The 20,142-nt window shown below is 35.4% G+C and overlaps 1 long non-coding RNA gene across 8 annotated transcripts in view; it reads left to right on the forward strand.

Annotated features, from left to right (window-relative positions):
- The window catches only part of LOC103350106 (uncharacterized), a 207,724-nt gene that overhangs the window by 83,253 nt on the left and 104,329 nt on the right, over window positions 1-20,142 (forward strand). For 2 of the 8 annotated variants that reach the window (XR_007923524.1, XR_007923525.1), the window contains exon 4: window positions 1,353-1,476. This is a non-coding gene — a long non-coding RNA (uncharacterized lncRNA). Of the gene's footprint in view, window positions 1-1,352; window positions 1,477-8,186; window positions 8,925-12,178; window positions 12,219-12,690; window positions 12,760-14,587; window positions 14,714-18,079; window positions 19,498-20,142 lie in introns of those variants that run through there. The other 6 variants (XR_011390130.1, XR_518161.4, XR_011390131.1 and 3 more) reach the window with 6 other exon arrangements.

A 20,142-nucleotide genomic window follows, 5' to 3' on the forward strand; every position in this document is an offset into this window, starting at 1 on the left:
CATAAATAGAATAATGGGAAATGAAGAAAGATTCCAAGTTAAATTGCCTATTCATTAATTATAGTGAGTACTTGGAATGTTTGAGGTAGAAGTTAAATTTACTTAGCATTGAAATCTGCATATAACATTTGACACTTTGAATTCTGATGAACAGACTCATGATATCTTATGTATAATTATTTTTATTGGTAATAGTAATACCCACAGCATACATAATGCCTTTTTTTTTAATGGCACAAAATGCTATATATAAAGAGCTTACCATGAATCCTAATTATTTTGGCTGTGAACAGTTCAGCTATTTTGTATATTTTATATATTAACTGAGGCCTGCTGTTTATATCTTAATGACTATATATCTGTAGTTCCTGAAAGCATCTCATTACTTATGATAATATACTTCCTAATGTCAGCTATGAAAAATCTTTTTTATCTCCTTGTAATTTTATATCATTATAGCATTTAAAATCTTAAGTTTCCAAATTGAAAGAAGGAGTAGGAAATGAAAATGCACAGTACTTTTCAGCCTGGCCCAAGAGTTACAGGGGACAACATGGACCACCTGTGGAAACTCATTATGAAACTTACTTCTTCACAATTTACTCTTTCTAGTAGTTTTCTGAAAATTTTAATCAGTTCCACATTTCCTACTTATTTTCAGGAATAACTCTCATGGACCAATCTACTGAGTAATAGAATTGTGTTATTTATTTTTCAGAAAATCACTATTTTACTGAAGGAAATCATATATTCATTAAGGTTTATTTATGATACTTCTCCTTTTTTTCTTTCTCTGAATTACAAACCACAGTCATCTGTCTTTGCTTTAAAATTTCTTAGCAGTAGAAATTTATTTAATAATATTTTGGGACATCTATTATATTAGTTGGAGTACTTTAAATTGACACAACTTTAAACTAAATTAAAGTGATAATATGAATTATTTTTAAAATTTTATTTATTTATTTGACAGATAAAGTTACAGTGAGAAGGAGAGACAGAGAGAAAGGTCTTCCTTCTGTTGGTTCACCCCACAAATGGCCGCAATGGCCGGAACTGTGCCAATCCGAAGCCAGGAGCCAGGAGCTTCTTCCTGGTCTCCCATGCGGGTGCAAGGGCCTAAGCACTTGGGTCATCCTCTACTGCTGTTCCAGGTTACAGTGGAGAGCTGGACTGGAAGAGGAGCAACCAGGACTAGCACCGGCACCCGTATGGGATGCCTGTGCCACAGGCAGAGGATTAACCTAGTGTGCCATGGCACTGCCGGCTCCAGTAACAATATGAATTTTAAAGAAGGAGTCTTATTATCTTTAGTTTCATATATATAATACTTTACCAATTATTATTTCCAGGAGTATTGTTACTATGATGACTCAGAATGGCTGTTTGTCAAACAGATGATAGAATGAGAGAATGAAGACTTAAATATAAGAAAAAAGAGAAAACTACTAAGTCTGGAATGTTATTCCCTTGAAGGTATGACTTTATCTTGTATTTATCTTTATTTGTTTTACTTCTGCTTTATATTCTGATCATGAAAGAGGATCTGGCTTAAAAGTAATGCTCAGTGAGTATTTGTTGAATGAATGAATGAACAAATGAATAAGCAGACAATATTATTCTCTAAAATAGACACTATATACCATGCACAATTGTGGGATTTACTGCTCTTTTCCGGGGAAAAGTATCACTTTTCTGTGATAAATGATAACCTAAAGCATTATTACATGTTGATTCAGTTTTGTATAATACTAATTACTGTAAGTTGAACATTTCCATGGTTCTTCAGTATATACAGTATTGTTTTTTCCTAATTGCACTGGAAATTCTTTGAGAACAAGGAAAATAGTGTCTACTTATTCGGAGTCCAAATATGGAAAGTAAATATTAGTCTAGTTGAATCACATTTCAATAAAGAGGTGCTGAAGATGAGAATAAATGACCAAATAGAGAGTTAATTTGGTGGAATCAGTTCCAGGTTTGGTGAGTGAAGCTGTATTTTTGTGTAATCTGATATAATACTTTCTGATAGTTAAATTAACTTCTTCATAAAATCTGTTTATTTTTCTTTGTGAGTTATTTTTTCCCTAAGGATTGAAGGTATAACATTAAATTTTTGTAATTCAGTTCCAAAAATTAAGAAAACTTAAACTTTATTTTATTGATGATTTATTTATTTGGGATTAAATATTTAGATGATAACATCATATTATTTAAAGATGCAAATTTTCAAAATTTTTTGTCCACATCCATGTTATTTGAGATAGATGAGGTATAAACTATTGTACATGTTTTCCTTTTTCCATACTTTCTCTAAATTTTAAACTCCTTTCAAGGAAATCAGTATTCAAGTAATATCTGACTTCTACTTATGATATACTTATGAATTTATTACATATGTAGAGATTCAGTTTTAGATGAATTTCTTCATTTTGTGATTCAATAATGTTTTATTCTATTAATATTTTAATATTCTACTTTTTGGAATATTTTGAGGTGCTAAGACACTTATTATCACTAATGAATCATAATATTATATATTACTAGATATAATATTAAATGGCTATTTTATATATACTATAGGCTACTTTGATTAAAATATTTTCTTAATAGTATGAATATTTTATCCTTGAAAAAATTAAACAACATGTCTATAAATGGAAATCAGAATCCTTGGGAGGGAGGCCTTTGGCAAGGCAGTTATTTTGTACAAACAACCAAATCTGTGGGAGGGGACCACACGAAGCCTACATCCCCTTTTGAATCCTCAGTAGCGTCCTCCAGGGAAAGTCACCGACTGAAGATTGTTTAAATGGCAGCAGGGGTGCATAGTAACACTGCTCCTCAAAGGAAGCATCACCTTATCTGACCCAGTCTTGGAGTTTAATCAGGCGCCTACTGCAGCCAGTTGACAATAATGTCTCCAAACATTTCCATTTTTCAGAATTCAGGAGCCATTTGAGGACATTTTGTTAGTTTTGTAGATCTTCAGAGGATACCTTTTGCTGAAAACTTAAGATGAACTTGGTCTTTTGCTGTGCTTTAGCCTCTTTCAGTGTATACTATAAGGATTTATAGAGATCTGTGATATATTAGTTCTTGTGATGCATGTCAGTTACTCTAATGATGATATCTAACAATGGTTGTTACCTACCTGAGTCATTAAGAAGGGAAAAAGGCATCATCTTTTGGGTTTGCAATAAGTATTAAATGGACTGTTCTTTTCCCTTAATCTTTAATGGGAATTCATTGCTTCTCCCTTGGAAGTTCTTAATTTAAAGAAATATAAAGTCCTATTTGGGACGAAGGCCATTATGTCATTTAAAATCTAAGGAACAATGACTTTGTTCTGTTTGTGGGAAATCATACCCTTGGAGAAGTGTTCCAAATGTAAAGAGCAATGAAGAATATTGTATTGGTTTTGATTATACAGCATGTTTAGTTATAATTCCACTTGTCTCTTGCCCAAAAGATCACTAGTTAAGCATATACTACTTGTTGCCAGAGTCAACAGTCTTTATTTTTCTTTCTATTCTGTGAGGAGAACTTCAAATGTTATTATTTATGAGGTCTTTACTGCAGCCTGTTGGTTTGGACTAAACATGCATTATTCCATGCCCTGTTAGAAATCTCAACTTGGAAAGGTCAACTGTTAGGTTGATCACAGTGTTTATGGAGGTGCTGATTATTTACTTAGCACTGCCGAGTAACTGAGAATTTTTTAACTCATAAATTATAACACATTGTCATTACCATAACTAACAATTTAACATCAATATGATCTAATCAAGGGTTTTTTTTTCATGGTTTTTTAATGCACACTTCTGAATTATGAAAGCATCCCAATGGTCTTCCAAAGAAAGCATTATCTATACATGCATGGATTGTAATATTTATTTCCCACTTTTATTCACTTTTGTTTAAAACATTTGTTAGTGTCATATAGAAAATAGTTTTCTAGCTGGTAAACAAGGCAGCAAACGTAAACATATTTTTTAAAGAAAGGAAGGAAAGGAAACATGTGATTGAATTACAAAGTTCTCCCCAATGTCTCATCTAGATTAGACATTCTTCAGAAAGTCTTGATTTCTAATTTCATGAGTCTAAGATAGTATAACTTTCTCTTATTTATTATTATTCGGTGTGAACCAGTTTACAAAGAATAAAGACACAGGGCAGAAAAATACACTGACTATTCTCACTCACAACAACAACTGCAAGTTCAGGAGTTTTGCAAATCTAAGTTCAGTTTTGGCATTTCATTGGAAAATGTCACAGGACTCACTCTTACTTTGCTCATGGCTATATTTATTTACACTTAACAAAAGATATTCATAGGGTGGTGTCCCAAAGTACAGCTTCTGTTTGTCCCCTTCCTGTGGTGTCATGGATGGTATTACTTCCCTTTTACTACTATGTGTGATAATATACACAGAATATTGCCAACTAAAGAAGCTAGTTTGTCTAGGCAACATGGAATTAACAAAAAGAATGAGAACAGATAAATGGAAAATAAAGACTGTTAGGTATAGGCCATTAGAATATAAGATGGTATAATTTTATGGAATTCTTTCACATGTGAAATTCAATTTTTAGAATAAAATTAAGAGATGTTGGAAAAAAGTACAGCTGTTTTATAGAATGTCTAATGAAAGCACTTGTTGCTCTAATTTCTTCCATATTTTTAGTTTTACTATTTAAGATTACCATTTTCAACTACTTCAGCTATTTTTGTTTATATTTATTAGCCCATAACAAAATAAGATGTTTATACTGCTTTCTAAAAGTAAATTATTGGTTTCAGGGATGGGCATTGGATGCAGTGGTTGAGTTGCTCGCATCCCATATTGGAGTGTCTGTTTTGCATCCTACTTCCTCCAGTTATCTTCCAACTTCATTCTAATGTTCATCCTGGGAGGCTGCACATAATGACTCAAGTCATGGCATTTCATATCGAACTTAGTTTTTCTATGAAAATATAGTCAACTTTCTGTAGATAAGAGTCAACTTAACTTTAGTTGAACATTTTCCAAAGTTTAAGATGTTTTCAACTTAAGTTATTGAAAGAAATAAACACTTCTGGCTTTTATTATGTGAGAATAAAATATTGGTGATATTTTTCAGTTAGGGTTCTGATTACCATATGACAATCATAGAAAACAGTGTGACTAAATCTGATGAGCATCAATACTGAAAAATATGTCTTAAGAAATTTTTTGTGCTTAATATTACACAGTGAATACTTATACAATTATCCATTAATTTCCCAGCTGTAAATCTGACATGTTTGACTTGAAAACCATTAGCAGCTGCATTTTCTGTCATTCTCTTGGTCTTCAGAATGAGTCAAAGGGCAGACACACAATTTTAGTTTTGTATTCCATTTTCATTTCTGAATTAAAGACATGAATCAACACAATGTAAGAACAGGGAGAACACATGATATAATAAGCATAGGAACTCAAATGGGATAATCCACCAGGCATTTCAGTATATCAATAGCAAGGCCGCACAAGGACACCAACATGGGTTACGGCTTAGTACACTAATTTCCCCATTTATCTGGTTTCAGAATGAGCCACCTGAAGTTTAAGTAACAGATTCAGAAGAAAATTGGAAAAATCAGACTTTATCTTGATTGATCTATTTAAAATAATTTGATATGATCAAAGAGAGTAGTTATCAGGCAGTGGTACAGATTGTGCATTCCCTAATCTGAAAAATCTGAAATCTGAAATGATCCAAAATTTAAGATTTTTGAGTTCCTACATGACACCAAGTAGAATTTTTTTTTTTTTTTTTTTTTTTTTTTTTTTTTTTTTTTTTACAGGCAGAGTTAAAACAGTGAGAGAGAGAGACAGAGAGAAAGATCTTCCTTTTCCGTTGGTTCACCACCCAAATGGCCACTACGGCCGGTGCACTGCGCCAATCCGAAGCCAGGAGCCAGATGCTTCTTCCTGGTCTCCCATGCGGGTGCAGGGCCCAAGCACTTGGGCCATCCTCCACTGCACTCCCTGGCCACAGCAGAGAGCTGGCCTGGAAGAGGAGCAACCAGGACAGAATCCGGAGCCCCAACTGGGACTAGAACCTGGGGTGCCAGCACTGCAGACGGGGGATTAGCCAAGTGAGCCGAGGCACTGGCTGCTAAGTAGAAATTCTATGCTTAACCTCATGTGATGTGGTGTATTGGAAAGTTAGGAATATTCTATTATTGCATAAAATTTCTTTAGGCTATCTATATCGGTGTATATGAAAAATAAATGACTTTTGTATTGAAAGTTTGAATCCCCAATATTTCTTATTATGTATTTGCTAATATTAAAAAAAAATCTGAGACACTTCTGCTTCCACATATTGTGAATAAAGGATACTCAACATGTAGTACTCACAGTCAACTCAGTAGCACCTTCAAATCTTTGAGTTTGTAAGAGCAGGACTAAAATTCAAGAAGAATGGAGGTCAGGTTCTTTGGAGAGGGATTTGTAAATTTTGGGAATGATTATAGTGGAGTTCTAATTAGAAATTAAGGGCATGTAGCCTATGATTAAATTTGTGGGCTTCTAAGGACATTTTATGTCTAAATTCCAGTTTTCCTGTGTGAGTTTAGGTAAATTATTTGATCACTTTGTACCACAGTTTATTGACCTATAAAATTAAATGATTGTAATACCCTCCTTAAAAGAGTGTTCTAAGGATTAAATGGATGTTATATTTGAAAGCTTTAGCACAATGCAGCCTATCATAATAATTCTATTCATGCTATTGTTATTAATTAAAAATCCAAACAGTTGAAGGAGTGTATTATGGCCAGCATTAGGAAGTAAGGACAGCTAACTCAGATTTGATTCAATGTGCATCTGTTAAGCATTTAATTTGTACTATGCATTACCATTTGAATTAGGGCCAGAGTGGATAACTCTCACCAGATGTCAGTAAATTACAGGCAGGAACTGGACAGACTGAATTGAGTAGTCAGATTCCAGAAACTGCAACAGGTCTATCCTGGTCTTTTCTTTGCAATATTGTAACCCATAATTTTGTGAAGTTGAATTTTCAATCTACACTCATGGTGTTATGATAGTCTTTTCCTATGTTTTGCTTGGGACTTTTACATCTGTGTTAACAGAAGAAATTAGCTTATGCTTTTTTTCCCCATACTGTTGTCACTTACTAGCATTAAGATTTCTCAATGACAGTAATAGAAAGTGATTAATGTGTGCCACTCTCTTGAAACCACTTTTTATGCAATAACTTGTTTAAACCTCATAATCACTTTATAATGTAAGTAGTATTATTATCCTTATTTCATAGATAAGAATAGTGATTCACATATCAGGTACATAATTTTCCCCCAAAGAAAGAGAAAACAGTAGAGCCTGGAATTTCCTGTGAAAGATTTTCTTCATGAAGTTTACTAAGTAGCCTAGTTGTTTTTCCTTTGACACAAGAGTTTCTTTGAAACATGCTTATCGGTTTCTAAATATGTGTGTGTGTGTGTGTGTGTGTGTGTGTGAGAGAGAGAGAGAAAGAGAGAGAGAATATCTTGGTTATTAGAATCCAACTTTACCTTGTGTGTAGACACTCTGAATTTTTTAAAATGTGTTGGGGCTGGCACTGTGGCATAGTGGGTAAAGCTGCTGCTTGCAGTGCCAGCATTCCATATGGGCGCCAGTTGGAGTCCTGGCTGCTCTTCTTCCAATCCATTCTCTGCTATGGCCTGAGAAAGCAGTAGAAGGTGACCCAAGTCCTTGGGTTCCTGCATCTATGTGAGAGACCTGGAAGAAGCTCCTGGCTCCTGGCTTTGGTTTTGCGCAGCTCTGACCATTGCAGCCAATTGAGTAGTAAACCAGTGGATGGAAGACCTCTCTCTCTCTCTCTACCTCTCCTTCTCTCTCTGTGTAACTCTGACTTTCAAATAAATAAATAAATCTTTAAAAAAAAAAAAATGTGTTGAAACTATTTTCGTTGATAGACTGTCATCAAGTTTTTTTTTTTTTTTAAAGATTTATTTACTTCTTTATTTGAAAGGCAGAGTGAGAGAGAGAGGAGGGAGAGAAAGAGACAGACAAAGAGAGGGACATCTTCCATCTGCTGACTCACTCCCCACAGGATCTTAACAGCCAGGTCTGGGTCAGTTCTAAGCCACCAGTTGACAACTCCATCTGTGTCTCCCATGTGTGTTGCAGGGGCATAAGCACTTGGGACATCTTCTGCTCTCCAGGCACATTAGCAGGGAGAAGGATTGCAAGCCAAGCAGTCGAGATTTGAACCCAAGTTTATATGGGATGCTGATGGGAAGGTTAACCTCCATCACCACAACACTGACTGCTGTCATCAAGTTTTGTAACTGTTCCTTGAGAGTTTTAAAAAATAATGTTTTCTCTAACTGTTGCAAGTTTCCATATATATCTACTAGTTTAAATTTATCATGATTTTTGGGTTTTGTCTATTTTTCTCTTGTAATAAATACAAATTATGTACAGAAATATGTTAAAGTCCATAGTGACATTAGGTTCTTCTAGTGTTTTTTATAGGCCTGTTAAGTTTTATCCTTATATATTTTATAGATATGTTATCTGGTATATTCAAGTTTGTAATTTTTGTTTTATACTGATAAACTGAAATTTTTTAATCATTGTGTTTTTCTTTGTATCCATGACAGTGCTTTTTACTTTGAAGTTTATTTGCCTGGTGTTAATATAGCTACTCCAGCCTCATTGGATATATATCAGGATGTACCTGATATATATTTGTATTAGTATGTACCTAATATATATTATTGTATCTGTTATTTACTTTAATTATTATATATATTTTATTAGTATGTACTTGATATATATTACTGTATCATTTATTTACTTAAATTATTACCTTAACTTATTAAAATTTCTGTGACTTTTTGTGTTACATGCAGATTTCACAAATATCTATGAATGTAGTTTTTTTTAAAGATTTATTATTTGCATGAAAGACAGTAGGGTGAGCCCGCGCCGTGGCTCACTAGGCTAATCCTCCGCCTTGTGGCGCCGGCACACTGGGTTCTAGTCCCGGTCGGGGTGCTGGATTCTGTCCCGGCTGCCCCTCTTCCAGGCCAGCTCTCTGCTGTGGCCAGGGAGTTCAGTGGAGGATGGCCCAAGTGCTTGGGCCCTGCACCCCATGGGAGACCAGGAAAAGTACCTGGCTCCTGCCATCAGATCAGCGCGGTGCGCCAGCCGCAGTGTGCCGGCTGCGGCGGCCATTGGAGGGTGAACCAAAGGCAAAAAAGGAAGACCTTTCTCTCTGTCTCTCTTTCTCACTGTCCACTCTGCCTGCCAAAAAAAAAAAAAAAAAAAAGAAAAAGAAAAGACAGTAGGGTGGAGAGAGAGAGAGAGAGAGAGAGGATCTTACATCTGCTGGTTCACTCTCCAAATAACTGCAATGACCTGGGCTAGGACAGGTTGAAGTCAGTTCTGCCATGGAGATGACAAGGACTCAGGTACTTTGGTATCTTCTGCTGCTCTATATTTGATGAGGGAAATTTTATCCTTTACTGGAAATGGTAGGCCACATCTGCAGGATATTTTGGCAAAATGTAGTGATTCATTGCATTCCATTGTGTCAGCCTAGCTTGTGCAGCATAAATCTCAATTATCTTCACCTGCAGGGTTTGACCACACAAACTTCTCTTGAACTCTAGATCTCTTTTAATTTAGTTAAAATTTTTTATTTGTTTATTTTTACATTATTCAAAAGGCATAGAAGCAGACAGAAAGACAGTGGAGAGAAATATTCCAGCCACTGGTAAACTCCACAAATACCTGTAACATCTGGACTGAGTCATGTTGAAGTCAAGAATCTAGAATTCAATTTAAGTCTCCCACTTTAATAGTAGGGACCCAATTACTTAACCCATTACCTGTTACCTCCCGGGGTGAACACTAGCAGGTAACTGAGTTGGAAGTAAAGGAGCCAAAACTTGAACCAAGACACTCTAGTATATTTTACAGATTTATTTAATTATTTAAAGGCAGAGTTACAGGAAGAGAGAGAGAGAGAGAGAGAGAGAGAGATCTTCCTTCTACTGGTTCACCCCCTAATCGGCCACAATGGCCAGTGCTAAGCCACTCCAAAGCCAGAGTTTGGAACTCTATCTGGGTCTCTTACATGGAGAGCCCCGCGGACTTGGGCTGTCTTTCCTGGAAGCATTTGCAGGAGTTGGGATAGAAAGTGGAACAGCCTGGGCTGGAACTTAAAGGATGTGCCCATAAAGGATGCTGGTGTTGCAGGTGGCACCTTAACCCACTGTACCACAACACCAGCCACCACTCCAATATCTTAACTGCTATACCAAATACCCTTGTAATTAATTTCTAATTCTCAACTACAGCACTTTTCCACATTCCTAATAAAGGAAAAAGAGATTATTTAAATGACACCAGAGAGATCCTCAGTTCACATTTTGCCTTCAGCTAGTGATTAATCACCCTTGATCTGTTGCTGTCTTTTCCTAATGCATCAATTCAGTAAAATACAATCAATGTCTATGAAGGAAGAATCTTGTCAGTGGAATAGAAAACTGTTTATAAGATATATTTCAAGAAGATATTAGGGGGGCCGGTGCCGTGGCTCACTTGGTTAATCCTCCGCCTGCGGCGCCAGCGTCCCATATGGGTACCAGGTTCTAGTCCCAGCTGCCCCTCTTCCAGTCCAGCTCTCTGCTGTGGCCCAGGAGGGCAGTGGAGGATGGCCCAAGTGCTTGGAACCTGCACCCCATGGGAGACCAGGAGAAACACCTGGCTCCTGACTTCGGATTGGCGCAGCGCCAGCCGTAGCGGCCATTTGGGGAGTGAACCAACGGAAGGAAAACCTTTCTGTCTCTCTCTCTCTCTCTCTCTCTCTCTCTGTCTATAACTCTACTTGTCAAATAAATTTTTTAAAAAAAGAAGATATGAGGATGAAAAATACATATATGCAATGAAATTTTTTCATAGGGTATTGAAAGTAAAGACATTCTTTTTAAACAATTGAATTTCAAAGGTAAATATGCAATTGTTTCTCATTTTCATTCAATATAATTTATAAAGCTATAAGGTGAATTTTAAAACTGCGATTTCATCTTATATGATTATTGGAATATGAATATATGTGTTTTTTTCCAAGTGTAAAGGCAGTTAAAAGGAGCTACGGTTAGCACAGCCACTGGGTAGACTGAAAAGGAGTAGGTGCTACATGGGGAAAGTAGCAAAGTGGCCCAGGTGCAGCAGCTCTGAAGAAAGGCCAAGAAGAAACAGAGCTGTGGGACCTAAGGAGGACCATAAAAGCTGAAAAGACAAATGGGGCACAGTGAATAAAAGAAATGTGCAAAGTAGAATAAAGGATACATGATGCTAAATCACAGAAATATCAGTAAAGTACACTCTCTTCAGAGACTCCTGCCATAGTTGAACAAAGACCACCTAGTTTATCCCATAGTAAAAAGTGAAATTGGAGTTGGCCCAATATTGACACCAAATATTAGAAGAAACAAAGTTGAAAAAAATGTTCCTAATGAATATGAAACAAAATGAGAAGGGACAGAGGAAAGGCCTAGCCAAATATTTTATCATGAATAAATGAGTAAAAAAAGAAAATTAATGAAGAATGAAGGAAGACCTTAATGTGAAAAACAAGATTTTAGGGAAAATTTTAGAGAAAATGAAATGTAAATTGTCAGAACACAGGAAAAAGCAAGAACAAAAAAATTACTAAAGACAAAATTGGAAGGCGCATAAGGAATAGCACTGGAAGAGATCTGAGATATAAATAAGAAAAGTTACCAAAATAAGATAGAAATATAGAGGAGTCAAAAGGAAGGGAAGGAAACAGTTGGATATAGAAAAAAAAAAAAGCAAAGGAGATCAAATGTACATAATTGGAGTTCCTTAAGAAGAAAGTCAAAATAATAGAACAGAGTAGGGAAACATATAATTTAAAAGAAACTCTTGAGATGAAAGAAAGCTTGGATCTACACCCTTGAAAAGGGGTGCAATGTGCTAGGGAGATTTGAATTATAATGGCTAATACTGAGATACAATTTGGTAAGGTGATTGCTCCTTGAAATGTACAGAATTGTTGGCAAAGGTAGACCAAAATTTCAAGTAACTTAGCAGAGTGTAAAACAGATCAACAAGATCTCTTATTTTTCTTTTGTAATTTTCAGAACTAGAAGACAATGAAGCAATGTCTATGTCATAGGCAAGGTAAGGGAATGATATACACAGCTAAGTCATACTTCAAGTGAAATTTTAATAGGTTTTTTTTTTTTTTGGTTATGCTAGTACTCAAGGGTTATTTCTCACAAAAGTCCTGGTTGAGGAAATTGCTTGCAGGTGAACCTCAATTAAACAAGTAGCTGGGAAGCAATAACAAAATCCTGAATTTTGAATTAATTTTATTTAGAAAAAAGATGAAAGGAATTATGGAGATGGACATGAAGAAATAAGTATAAATTTATATGTCTAATAATGGGAAATGTTATTCACTTACAGAATGAGAAAGGAAAAGATGAGAAGTTGAAAAAATTTTTTATCATTCCAAATTTGAAAAATGAACTAATAGATTTAAAATAAGAGTAAAATAACGTTTACTACATATACTTATAAAGGTATACTATATCATCTTTTGTTAAATTGGCATTACTGCTACTGTCTAAATCTGGAAACTATTTCCCAGATTCCTCTTTATTCTATGGAATCTTGTTAGACTTGGTCGAAGATAGGAACCCTGCACAGTTTGGAAGAGGTAAGCGAAACAAGGGAAATTGATTTGAATGGCTATGACGGTCAGACATGATAAGGATGAAGTGGTACAAACAGACCTCAGCAAGTTTTTATCCTCTTACTGTTCTGAGTTAAGGTTTCTCCTGAATCCCTGGCCTGCTGAGCAACCCTGGCTCGGTGTGCACAAGCAGAGCAAGCCAGTGTTCACACAGAAAGCAGTTTCCTTCGACATGCTCAGTGCATTTCTTGATAGATGTGCACAACTCCTTGGATTTGGTCACAACTTCAGGCTTTTGCATCCAGGCCAGTGTGGTCAGTGACTGTTTCTCTAATTTTTCTATTCTTAATCTGTAGAGCTTCACATTTGAAGAATTTCTAATTTCTAAATTAAGCCTCTTTCTGCCATGGTACCTGTAATGGCTTTAGTTTATGAGTGACACGAGGAATGAGTGTTAACCAATGTAATGTTTTTGACTTAACAAAAACAGGCAAATGTCCTTTCAAAAGAAAAAAATAGAGTGATTACCTCAATATAAAACAAATGTAATTCAGATCCCAAGCATTATATTAGACAAGGAGGGTAAACTTCTCATGCTATAGGCTTCTCTTTATAACCAAATTTTAATTTCTGAATACATGAGTGATACTCAAAATGTTAATGAAAAATCCATACTATGAAAAAACCATGCATGAATTTCAAAAATGTTTGCACCAAAATACTCATCGTTTAATCCATTTCTTATGAACTTTTTGAAGTCATTCATATATGTACAAAATAGCACAATAGCAGCATAAACTAGACTCTTTAATATTTAAATCTTGACTTTTAATTTTAGTGTCAATACTTTTGGTATTTTCCCATTAAGGAAGATGCTGGATTTGGATAAAAGATATACTATTTTCATGTTCAGGAAGTTTTCACTGTGTGATTTAAGAAAAAACTAAAATAGTTGTTGAATTTTATCAGATGCCTCATTAGTATTTTTAAGAGACTATGAAAGGATTTTTCTTTTTGGGTTATCACCATGATAAATATTTTTTTAACTTTTATTTAATGAATATAAATTTCCAAAGTACAGCTTATGGATTACAATGGCTTCCCCCCCATAACGTCCCTCCCACCCACAACTCTCCCCTTTCTCACTCCCTCTCCCCTTCCATTCACATCATGATCATTTTCAATTCTCTTTATATACAGAAGATCAGTTTAGCATACATTAAGTAAAGATTTCAACAGTTTGCTCCCACACAGAAACATAAAGTGAAAAATACTGTTTGAGTACTAGTTATAGCATTAAATCTCAATGTACAGCACACTAAGGACAGAACTCCTACATGAGGAGTAAGTGCACAGTGACTCCTGTTGTTGACTTAGCAAATTGACACTCTTGTTTATGGCCTCAGTAATCAACCTAGGCTCTTGTCATGAGCTGCCAAGGCTATGGAAGCCCCCTGAGTTCACTGACTCTGATCATATTTAGACAAGGCCATGGTCAAAGTGGAAGTTCTCTCCTCCCTTCAGAGAAGGTACCTCCTTCTTTGATGACCTGTTCTTTCCACTGGGATCTCACTCGCAGAGATCTTTCATTTAGGTGGTTGTTTTTTTTTTTTTTTTTTTTTTGCCAGAGTGTCTTGGCTTTCCATGCCTGAAATACTCTCATGGGCTTTTCAGCCAGATCCGCATGCCTTAAGGGCTGATTCTGAGGCCAGAGTGCTGTTTAGGACATCTGCTATTCTATGGGTCTGCTGTGTATCTCACTTCCCATGTTGGATCATTCTCTCCCTTTTTGATTCTATCAGCTAGTATTTGCAGACACTATTCTTGTTTATGTGATCCCTTTGGTTCTTAGTCCTATCATTATGATCAACTGTGAACAGAAATTGATCACTGGGACTAGTGAGATGGCATTGGTACATGCCACCTTGATGGAATTGAATTGGAATCCCCTGGTATGTTTCTAACTCTACCGTTCGAGGTAAGTTGGCTTGAGCATGTCCCGAATTGCACACCATGATAAATATTGACCTATCTGTACATTTTTGGCGTTAATCCCACATTAATCTTTTAACATGATGTCAATTATTTTCTGAATATCATTTTATGAAGCTTTTTTTCATTAATGTTTTTGGTCTGCATTGCTGTTGACATTGTTGTGTAATCTGTTAAGTTTAGGAATCAGTTTTATGCTCCATTCATATAAATATTTTAGAATTAAATATTTTTAAAGAGGACTAAAAATATTGTATTATCTGGTCTGTACAAATGACTGGATCATTTGGTTTTTGGAAGGATAAGAGTAGTCTTTAAGGAAATTGATCATTTTATGTTCTCTTTCCTCCAGAGAGTTGTTATTGAATATAAGCACTTGAAAACTAGAAGGATGGTAGAAAATGGTGATGAAGATTGCTAGATATGATGTCCTTGGATATCTTGGAGCAAAAGAAATTTTATTTTCTTGTTCTGGGGGTACTACAAATGTCATTTTAAGTAATAATTTGTGGTAAAAGAATTCTATTTCAGTTGCCTATATTTATGCCTTGAAAAAAAGTAAAATGAATTTTTTTTTTCTTTTTATTTTTGACAGGCAGAGTGAACAGTGAGAGAGAGAGAGAGAGAGAAAGGTCTTCCTTTGCCGTTGGTTCACCCTCCAATGGCTGCCATGGCCGGCGTGCTGCGGCCGGCACACCGCGCTGATCTGATGGCAGGAGCCAGGTGCTTCTCCTGGTCTCCCATGGGGTGCAGGGCCCAAGCACTTGGGCCATCCTCCACTGCACTCCCTGGCCACAGCAGAGAGCTGGCCTGGAAGAGGGGCAACCGGGACAGAATCCGGCGCCCTGACCAGGACTAGAACCTGGTGTGCCAGCGCCGCAAGGTGGAGGATTAGCCTATTGAGCCATGGCGCCAGCCTTAAAAACTTTAAAAAAAAAAAAAAAAAACTTTTTCAAAAAACTTTTTTAAAAAATATTTTTAAAACAAAAAAAAATGGGAATGTAGTGATAAATGTTTAAAGTAGAAAGGAATTTCAGAAAAAATATATAAAGATTATGGTAAAAGGAAGTAAGAGGAGGATGGGTAAGAAAAGTGAAAGAGCAGCATGAAGAGCAAAACAGAAAAAAGGCAAAGCAAGTTAGACTTTAGACTACAAATTAGACTACGAATTGAATAACACGGAAAGTTGAGAGCATGGCACAGTTCTCAGAGGCCAAATTCCAAGCAGACAGAAAAGTAAAATTATTTACACATTGATGCTGACTGATTCATCTCTTGGTGATGCAAATCTGGGGATGCTAAGACATGATCATGTTATATATAAGCAGTTGACAGGATAGAGGATATTTTAGATTTTGTGATTAGTATGATTATGATTATGATTATTATATTTTTAGGATAGATGGAGTGAGTGGTTGTATCACTGCTCGAGATGCCTACCTCCCAAATCAAGTGCCTGGTTTCAAGTCCTAGCTTCACTCCTTATTCCAACTTTTCACTAATGTGCACCTGGAGAATCCAGGTACTTGGCTCCCTGCCACAGATGTGTGAGACCTGAACTGATTTTCTGGATGCTGGCTTCTGCCTGGCCCAGCCCTGGTTGTTGCAGATGGCTCAGGAATGAACCAATGGATAGGAACTCTCTGTCTCTGTCTCTCTGCATTTCAAATACATTAAATAAGTAAATTAAAAAAAATGTAAAAATAAATATTAGAACAGCTAAAAGCAAGTTACTAAAATAAACTACATTTGATTTTTAAAATTAATTTCTCAAGCCTAAATTTGATTTCAATGATCTGAATGAAAAAATAATAACTAATAGTGTAGAAACTTGCCTCTTAGATAGAGTAACATATTTTACTGAGATTTAAATTGGCTAGTTAAATTTTCTCATAAAACTTCGTTTACATTTTGAGACTGTTGGTCATTCTAAGATCTTGGGCATATGAAAGTTGCATTTTAATGCTAGAATAATATTTGAGTGAGAGTAAAACAAATGTAGACTTTTAAATGTGTGCTTTTTAGATAGTATTTAAAACTTTAATTAGAAATGTAACCCAGGGCTGACAGATTTTATTTGTTGGCCTTGAACAACATGCAGGCAATAAGTCTGCATGAAGCTCATAAACATATTGGAAGTGTGCCCTTTTCCTGCCTGCTGTGTGAGAGTCTTGATGACTGGCAGTCTCACAAGCATTAGACTGGGAATAACAGACCATCATCTGGATATCTTAGTCACTTATTAACATCTCAACAATTTAAATTCTTCTTCTTTTTTTAAGATGTATTTATTTGAAAGTCAGAGTTACAGAGGCAGAGGGAGAGAGAGGGAGAGAGAGAGAAAGAGAGAGAGATCTATCTACCAGTTCACTCCCCAGATGGCTGCAACTTCTGGAGCTGTGCTGATCTGAAGCCAGGATCCAGGAGCTTCCTCTGGTTCTCCCACATAGGTGCAGGGTCCCAAGGACTTGGGCCAGCTCCTACTGCTTTCCCAGGCCATAGCAGAGAGCTGGATCAGAAGTAGAGCAGCCAGGACTTGAATGGGCGCTCATATGGGATGCTGACACTGCAGGTGGTGGCTTTACCCGCTATGCCACAATGCTGGCCCCTGCACACTTCTTAAAATAGCATATTATGATAGTTTTCTTTAAAGCTTCTAGAATGATATAAGTAAACCTTAACAATGATTATATTTCTCATTTGGAAGTTATTTTGTAACTAAGTCATTAGTGGCATAAATAAAATAGATTAAAAGTATCAATTATAGTAAATTGTAAATTGTGTTTATAGTCCATTAGTGGAAAACTTAAATGCAATAATTACTTAATAGTGCTGAGTAACATATGCTCTCATACTCAACAGAATAGTGTTTATTCCATTCAAAATTGAAAAAAAAAAGACTTTTTTGTGGTCTAAGTCAGCAAGCAATTGTTTTAGGTTTCACATTGACTGGCATTTTCTGGGGTCATGAGGAGCCACCTCATCTTGCAGATATTGATATTACTGCTCTTTAGCCGTAGAAGAGACTTGGGACCAAACACAAAGTGACTTGATTGATATCTTGTCCCAAACAACACTCTCAAACACTTAGAAAACTTTTCTTAGGCCTTTTCAGAAGGTGTGAGACTACTTGGTCAGTACAATATGCATTTAGCCAAGAAGGGATCATTTTCTCCGTTATATAGAAACCCTAAAACTTTTTCCACTAATAAAACCCATCTAATAAAATCCAAAAACAGTGCCTATTATCTTGTCAGAAAAGGGGAATATATCCAAAAGAAGAAGAAAAAAACTGATCAAACCATCGGAAGAAAGAGTAATTTAGTTAAGCATTTTTTTTTTTTAATTTCAGGGAACATCTGTGAAATTTTCCAGAACTCTCAGCAAGTATTTTGGATTGAGAAAGAGAAGATTGTTTTTTGTTTTTCATTTGTCTTTCTTTGGTCAAACCATTAATACATACAATCAGACACCTATACATTAACCACACTTCTACACCTACCATAGCACACCATACAAGTGTCAACATTATGTCTTTCCTTGCTCTGGTTCACTCTTCATATTACATGTATAGGTTCAAAAAGTAATACAGAAGACTAAAGATCCCATGATTCTAAGTATTTCCAAAAAGATTTACAGCAGTGTTTTCAATTGCTAATTATTGCTGATTTAACCATAGGTTAAGGGCATCACCAGTGCTGATGAGGTTGTGGATAAAAGGGAAACCTAATACATTGTTGGTGGGAATGAAAATTAATTTGCCATTGTGGAGAATATGAAGGTTCTTCAAAAAAGTAAAAGCACATGTCCCATATGATACAGCTATTGCACTTCTGGGAATGAATCCAAAGGAATGAAATTAGTCTATCAAAGAGATAGCCACACTCCATGTTTATTGTAGCACTCTTTATAATTACAAAGTTATAAAATTAATCTAAATGTTCATTATGGTGAATGGATAAGAAACTATGGGATATATACACCATAGAATATTACAGAGCCATAAAAATTAAATTCTGACAGTTGAAACAAAAAGGTGGAATTCTAGATCATTTTATAGATACACATTTGTGTGAACTTGTATATGTTTGTTAGTTGATATGAATCTAATTTAGTGATTACTGGAGGCTGAGTATGATAAGGGGTTGGGAAATGACCAGACAATGTGTCCCAAAATGGAGTCTGGTAGAGGTAATGGATTCTGGTGTCCACAAACGAGTAGAGCAACTACAGTCTGCAGTAATGGAAATGGAAGGGCTCATTGCCTGGAGTGATTGGTTTATGCTATATGTATCTGTTAAAATATTTCATAATAGTGCACAAAGTATACAGGCATTTTATGTTAATCCAAAATTTTAAAAATAAATTTAAAATAACCTTCAGATCTTTACTGGTCTAATTTTGCCCTTACTATATTCCTAAGTAATGCACTATCCTGAATTGAATTTTGTGTTTGGCATTCTTATGAATTTGTATTTATAACAACTTATGGGTATGTCCACATATGATGAATAGGTTTGTTTTGTATGATTTCAAACTTTGTATAAACATATGATGCTATAATTTGTTTTGTTCCTAGTTTAATATATCCCTTACCATAACTTTGTTAATAGAATATTTATTTGTAACAATTATAGCTTTATTTAACTGACTATATTTTCTGTAAGTATTTAATGATGTGATTATTCAAAAATATATGTATTCATTATACTGTTGATAGATACATAATTGATTCCTATACATAAAATACAGTTAGTTAAGTAGAACTTCCTGATGAGTCTTGGTTCTTTGTTTTTAATCACCATGAATTATTATAATTGGAAACAAAGATTCCCTTGAAAATCTATCCCAAATTAGCATGTTATCATTTTTTCAAACTCCATATATAATTAAGAAGTCTCATAATTATTCTTTTCTCAAGCAGATTTTGGATTTTGTCTTCCCCTTTTGTATGCAGAAGTTTAATCTTCATTGCCACACAGTTATCAAATTATTGGATTCATATCTTATTTCTGGTCTTGGTGCCCCCTGAACCTAGGATTTTCTCATGGGTCATCAATACCTGTTCCCCTTTAAGTCTCATCTTTCATTGAATTTTCCACTTTACATTTTAGTGCTACTAAAATATATCTGATCATGCACATGATTTCCTACATGCCATCACTAAATATTATATGCAAATTTTGATCTTATTCCTGAAGATTAAAAATTATTATGGAATAGTTTAAGGACTAAGTAAACTCTTTTAAAAGGGAACCATTGTCATTTTTTTCTTGACTGTTCCATTGTTCTAGTACTCAGTTTTTTCCATTGTGCCATCTCGCTCTCTGGTACATTTTGTGGTGCCTTTTTCTGGTGGCTACTGGGAGATGAAGAATTAAATAATATATACCACTTAGTGAATATTTAAAAATA

This window comes from Oryctolagus cuniculus, chromosome 7, assembly GCF_964237555.1.
Source record: "Oryctolagus cuniculus chromosome 7, mOryCun1.1, whole genome shotgun sequence".
NCBI lineage: Eukaryota > Metazoa > Chordata > Mammalia > Lagomorpha > Leporidae > Oryctolagus > Oryctolagus cuniculus.